This window comes from Balaenoptera borealis (assembly GCF_965194805.1).
Source record: "Balaenoptera borealis genome assembly, chromosome: X".
NCBI lineage: Eukaryota > Metazoa > Chordata > Mammalia > Artiodactyla > Balaenopteridae > Balaenoptera > Balaenoptera borealis.
This window is the reverse complement of record NC_138881.1, coordinates 22,703,623-22,710,052: the sequence shown is the minus strand read 5'-3', so window position 1 is coordinate 22,710,052 and position 6,430 is coordinate 22,703,623. Positions and strand designations below refer to the sequence as shown.

At 38.3% G+C, this 6,430-nt stretch overlaps 1 protein-coding gene and 1 long non-coding RNA gene across 2 annotated transcripts in view; one reads left to right on the top strand and one right to left on the bottom strand.

Moving 5' to 3' along the window:
- Positions 1–6,430, bottom strand: part of LOC309619905 (melanoma-associated antigen B18-like) — a 329,434-nt gene that overhangs the window by 25,004 nt on the left and 298,000 nt on the right. The window lies entirely within an intron of this gene.
- Positions 1–6,430, top strand: part of LOC309620036 — a 131,677-nt gene that overhangs the window by 66,769 nt on the left and 58,478 nt on the right. The window lies entirely within an intron of this gene.

The following is a 6,430-nucleotide window of genomic DNA, read 5'->3' as shown; positions in this document are numbered from 1 at the left end:
GTGGCATATGGGCTTAGTTGCTCCACGGCATGTGGGATCTTCCCGGACCAGGGATCGAACCCGTGTCCCCTGCATTGGCAGGCGGATTCTTAACCACTGTGCTACCAGGGAAGTCCCAAGTGTGTGGCTTATCCTTCATTCTCTGAAATTTCCTCCCATTTAAGAGACTTCTGACATTTGAAGGCCAGAGTGTTTCAGTTATTTGAGATGTCTCAGAAGAGCATCACAGTTTTCTTCTACTCTTTCAATTCCCTTTCTGAATAGAAAGGATTCTAGGTAGAAGTATGCTAGAAAGCCGTTCCCCATCAATCATCTAATAATAACAACAACAACAACAAACATTTTTAAGCACCTGATATATGCCAGTCTCTTTATATTTGTTTCTAATTCTTGTTACTATCCAAGGTAATAGCATTACCCCGATTTCATAGATTTTGAAAACAATGCTCGGATGGGCTTTTATTATACTGCATTACTTAATTCAGAAGAGATAGAACCACGATGCAACTCTAGATCTGTTCAATATAAATTCCCACATTGCCCTATACTTGCTTATACCACATTGCCAGAAGATGTGCTTAAGGTCAGCAAAGCTACTCTGGGGACAGGAGGAAGTCCAGTCTGGGGCACTAAGTATCCAACATAGAGATACAGTGTTCAATTTGTTTCCACAGTTGACCACCATCACTTCTTTCCCTTTTTGTACGCATACCATCAAGAGATGGAGTCAACTTCCTCTCAAGCTGAGTCTGAGCTGGCTTTGTGATTTACTTTGACCAGTAGGATATGGCAGGTATGACACTGTGTGAGTTCCAGGCCTAACTTTGAAGAGGCATCTTCTGCTTTCTCTTTACAGGGAGCCAGCCTCCATGATGTAAAGAAGCTGAGATCAGAAAACTGATATATGAGACAGCATATGAGGATAGAGAGGACCAGCCATGTAAGTGAAGCCTTCTTGTATGTCCCAGACTAGCTCAACCACCAGTCAAATGCAGCTGAGTGAGTGACTTCAGCCATTGTTATATGTAACAGAAGAACTGCCCAGCCAAGCCCTGCCTGAATTCCTGACCTAGAAAATTTTAAGAAGTGAAGAAATGATACATTGCTGTTTTTTAAGCAACTAACTGGTTTGTTTTATAGCAATAGACACTGAAACACAGGGAAGCTTGGGGGCTATCATGTTTTAGCATAGCTGGCAATTTCAACAGCTACAAAGCCCTGGCTGACTATCTTGAATAGAGGTATGCTTGGGCAAAAATGTGTTCTAAGACTCCATGGGAGTTCTACTATAATTGCTTAGGTCTCCTTTGGGAGAAAGTCTATCTGCAGAAGTTTTGATGTCACTTAATTCTGCATCAGAGCAGCCCATGAATACCCTTAATTGCTGGAGGAATGAAAATACATAAGGAAGAATACCCTGCTTGCCTTAGGATTAAATCCATCAATGCTGTTTCCTTTCCAAGATGTCAAAGTCATTATGTCTCTGTATTCTGTTCTCTTTGTCATGGTTTCTGCTCTCGTGAGAAAAAAAAAAATGATTTAAGATAATTTATATTAAAAAATGAACCTTCCATGGAGGATACAGCTGAAATTCAGCCCTGTTCATGACTTTTTCAAATTCCTAAGTTTACTTGGGTGTCAGTCCTCTTTGATCATATTTTGCATCTACAACAGAACACTTGGGGATAGGTACTTGATAACTTTAATATGGCCTCAAACTTTGACATAAAAGGCACAATAATATCTTGAAAAAGTTTTCAATATTAATTTCATTTGGTGGGGAATTATGTGATGAAGGCAGGCACATTTGATCAAGATTTAACCATTTTCAGTAGAATGCAGTCAACTTTTTCTGTTGCATAAAGTTGAGAACCTCATTCAGAAGATAAAATTAGAAGCCTCAGCTTTCTAAGTCATGATTATAAGGAAACTAACTGCTAAGTAAAAGCTTGCTACATACATGGAAAGTGTATAAGAGGAGTTTTAAAGAGCCATTCCTGTTACATATTTTATTTGATAACTAAAATTTTCACTAGTATCTTAAAGGAAAAAAAAACTTCTTTGAAAGCGAGAGTATTTTTTTTCTGCAGTACATCATATTTTGTTATCCAAAAATAGTTGCCCCTTCACTTAAATAGATATTATTTGACATTAATAACAACAGTACCTTGGTTTTCTCACTTAGTACAGTCGTCCCTTGGTATCCACAAGGGACTGGTTTCTGGACCCCCATGGATACCAAAATTCTCAGATGCTTAAGTTCCTTATATAAAATGGCATAGTGTTTGCATATAACCTACGCATATCCTCCTGTAAACTTTAAATCATCTCTAGACTACTTATAATGTCTAATACAATGTAAATGCTATGTAAATAGTTGCTGGTGTGCTGCAAATTTAAGTTTTGCTTTTTGGAGCTTTCTGGAATTAAAAAAAAATTTTTTTTGACTTGAGGTTGGTTGAATCCATGGATACAGAACCTGCAGACACGGAGGGCTGACTGTATCTTTATGCGATGGTAAAGCATAATGAGTGGTTTGAAGCTTATGTCTTATAAGGTTTTCCAATTACCAGAGTTTTTCTCTGGCTTTAAATGCTTCCACAACAGTCACACAGTCAGTAGGATCATAATAATTTTAATTAATGTTCCTAACAGTTCTGTCCAAATGAGCCATATTAATTATGTCACACAGAACAAGACCAGAAAAAAATTACAGCATAATGCTCTCCAGAAAAATAAGCAACAACACGAACAACAAGACTCAGCAACTTCAGTGAAAACATTACAACCTCCTTTGGCCTCTGGATTATAATAGCAATAGCACCCCTTTTGCCTAGTGCATCAAAAAGCAACAGCTCTATTTGCTGTTTGAGGCCTTAAATATCCCTACTCCTGTGAAATCTCCTTCTGACCAGCATAATCTCACAGCTCCAGATATGCCTGCCTCCTCATCCTGGCTGTGCAGCATGCTTACTCCCACCTCTGTGCCTGTTCTCAGATTGTTTCTTCTCGGAGGCATACTGCCTCTCTACTAAGTCATGTCAGTTTATTTGTTGGTTTCAGATCAAACCTTACATTCCTTATAGCCTTCCCTACCCACTGCGCCTTGTACTGAAGTCTAGTTATAGCTCATTTACTTATCCATCAAGTCATCAAATACATATTGAGCCCTCCAAGCTGCCAGGCATTCTGCTTAGTGCTGAAGGTGTAGAAATGGAATACACTCTTCCATTTCTCAGGTTGCTCATAATCTCTCTGTGGGGATAGGTAAATAGAAAGAAGAATGCTTGGAGAGAGTGATTTGATGGAGATATTTACAGAGAGCTAAAGTGGTACATTTTAGAAATACCTAACTCATGAGGTGAGAAGAGGGGCAGATGTAACCCTAGGGAGACTGTCATTGTGAGAATTGAAAAATAAGCCAAACAGAGAAGGTAGGTGAGGTCATTTTGGGAAGAGGGAACAACTTGAGCAAAAATGGTATTTCCTGCATGCCTATATCTGGCTGTATTTTAATTCAGGGATTTAATATTTTTCCCTTGACCAGGTATAAATAACCTTCCTATCCTAGTCTTTTTGCCTTATTTTTTGAATCTGCTCTTTGCTGTTTTATCTTCCAAACCATGTAAGAGTTAAATATAAGTAGGATGTAGTTCAGTAATCAAAAGTGAAAATAAATAAGGAATAACCAGGTAACAAAAAAGAGAGAAAACCTACAAAATAGGATTTACAGACATCAAACTACATGTATTGTGATAAATGTAATTGGACTAAAGTCTTCTAGTTGGATAAAAAAGCAAAACTAAGAATATTTTTAGTTTAATGAGACAAACTGAAACAAGATAGTATAATTAAGGAAATGTTTTAAGTTAAATTGTTCCAATTCAGTTGATCCCTTTTTTAGATAAACCCTGAAATCCAGTAATGGGTTCAGAGGAGCCTGAATATAATCTGTGTTTCATTAAATATTTTTGAGTTCTTAGCATGTGATAGGCACTACACCAGACATTGGTGATTGTTTTAGTTATTATTGCTGCATAACAAATGACCACAAAGTTAGCAGCTTAAAACAACCCCTATTTATTATCTCATAGATTCCATGGATCAGGAGTTTGGACACAGGTTAGCTGGATCCTCGGCTCAGGGTTTCACAGAGCTGCAGTCAAGGCTGTTTTCCCGTCTGGAACCTGGAGTCCCCTTCTAAGCCCTTGTGATTGTGGGTAGAATTCAGTTTATTGTGGTGTGGGACTGAGGACCCCATTTTCTGGCTGGCTATTAGTTGTAGCCTGTAGTTATCTCCTAGAGACTGCCTTCACAGGCCCTCTCACCAGCCCTCTCACAACATGGAAGCTTACTTCTTCAAGGCCAGCAGGAGAATCCATCATTCCAGTCTGTAAAGACAGAATCTTATATAATGTAGCTCTATCACAAGAGTGCCTATTCCTTCACCTTTGCCATATACTATTGCCTAGCTTCAAGTCATTAAGTTCCACTCACACTTAAGTAGAAGGCATTATACAAGGGCAGGACCCATTGAGGGTAACCTTAGAGTGTGTCTGCTACAGGGCGCAAGGCAAATCCAGATTTTGGGGGCCTAATACTTATTAAATATGGGAGCCCTCTTGAAGAAAATAAAAATAGTATAAATTTATGAATATAGGTCAAGCAAGTACCTCTGAAGCTTACACTTCACTGGTGTCACTGGTGTCACGGTCACTCAACCTACACTTGAGATACAGTAACTTTATAGATCTTATATTCCAAAGAGAGCCACACAAATTAAACAAATAAACAAATAGAATATATTGAAAAATTATAATACGGGGAAAAGTGAATGCTATGAGAATAATGGGGGTGCGTGTGTGTATGGCAACACTGAATCAGAGAAAGCCTCTCTCTGTAAGTATCTGCCATTTAAGTCAAGACCTGAGGACAAGAAAGAGTTGGACAAAAACCTTCCAGGCACAGGAAAAAGCGTATGTAAACTTCCTGAAGCTGGAAGGGGCATGCGGTATTCAAGAAACAGAATAACCAGTGTGTTTTCCATTGTGTTTAAAAAGAAAAAAAATCAGTTCTTGAAGCTCTCTAGGTAAGAGGTATGAGAACTTGTCTTTTTGTTCATTATTTACAGTTTGTGAAAACTGTTCTGGGCTGCACACAAGCATGGGCATTCAACTAACATCTATTTACTGATTTGATTATGGGTAAAATTTAATATAGCAAGATCCCAGAAATATAATGGACACTGATGCCTACAATATGAAATATGTCACCCACATTTAACCTTTTAATCGGTAATGGTTATTTTTGGGGTGGGGTCTGATTACTCCAAGAACTAAATTATTCAAATAATGGCTTTTTCTAACCACAGTCATATCAAAGATGAGAAAAAATACAAAGATCCAGCTCCTTGCTCACTTTGAAGTATATTTTTAATTTTCCTTTTGATTCTTTTAGTCTTACTAGTGATTCATAAGCCAAGAAGCAAATCGATAACTCTTCAAGGAAGACTGAGTTTATGGGAAAATCTCTGCTCAAAAAAATAATTTGTTCATTCAGGCGAGAGTGTTCTTTTCTGCCAACACCGAATTTTCAAGAAAGATTCTCTGTTAAAATGATGCCTAACAGAAAACACTTCATAACTCACTTCCTATGTACAATAAATCTATTGTAATCCTCTTTATGATGCAACCTGGGAGTTTCCGAAGGTCCCTGGCTCCTCTGAAGAGCACTGTAGCCCCAGTAAAGTGTTATATGTCCACTCAGAGCTTCACAGTAGAAAACACAGGGAAAGTGAGAATTCAGAAACCAAGCTTTACCTCAGAAAAACTCTGTACTACATTAAGTGAGTTATCAAGAACTTGGAGGCAACAGAATTGCTTTGGTGCTCTACTGAAAAGGAATTTTCAGAAGTTCCAGTGCTTGGATGACTCAGAAAATTTGCCATGGAAAAAGAACTTTGCAATTGAACGTTTATCTATTATGCTTTTTGCCAAATCTAAGTTTATGTTCTTTTGTCAGTTTCTTTTGGTGGAGCACCATGAGACTTGTCAAAAGTGAAAACAACAGATATTTATTAGAGCACATTTGAACGTATATGGCCATGCTAACAACGTTTTAATGAGCTGGAGATTATGTTTCTCACTTACAGGATCACTAAGGCAGATACAGAGGTGAACACACAGACACAGCTCCCATAATGTAATGACACTGGTCTTGATCCCACAACTACTTGAGATCTATCAGATCCTTACTGTTCACACTGTGGTTGATGAATCAGTCTTCTCTTGCCTTGACTCCTCACTCTGAGAAGGCAACATACTGCATAATTTGAGGCTCTCCTCTTACAAGGAATCAAAGTTTTAGCATTTCAGAGCCAGAAAGTACTTGTGGGACCCTTGAGGTGGCAGGACGTTAATGGGGAGGGTAT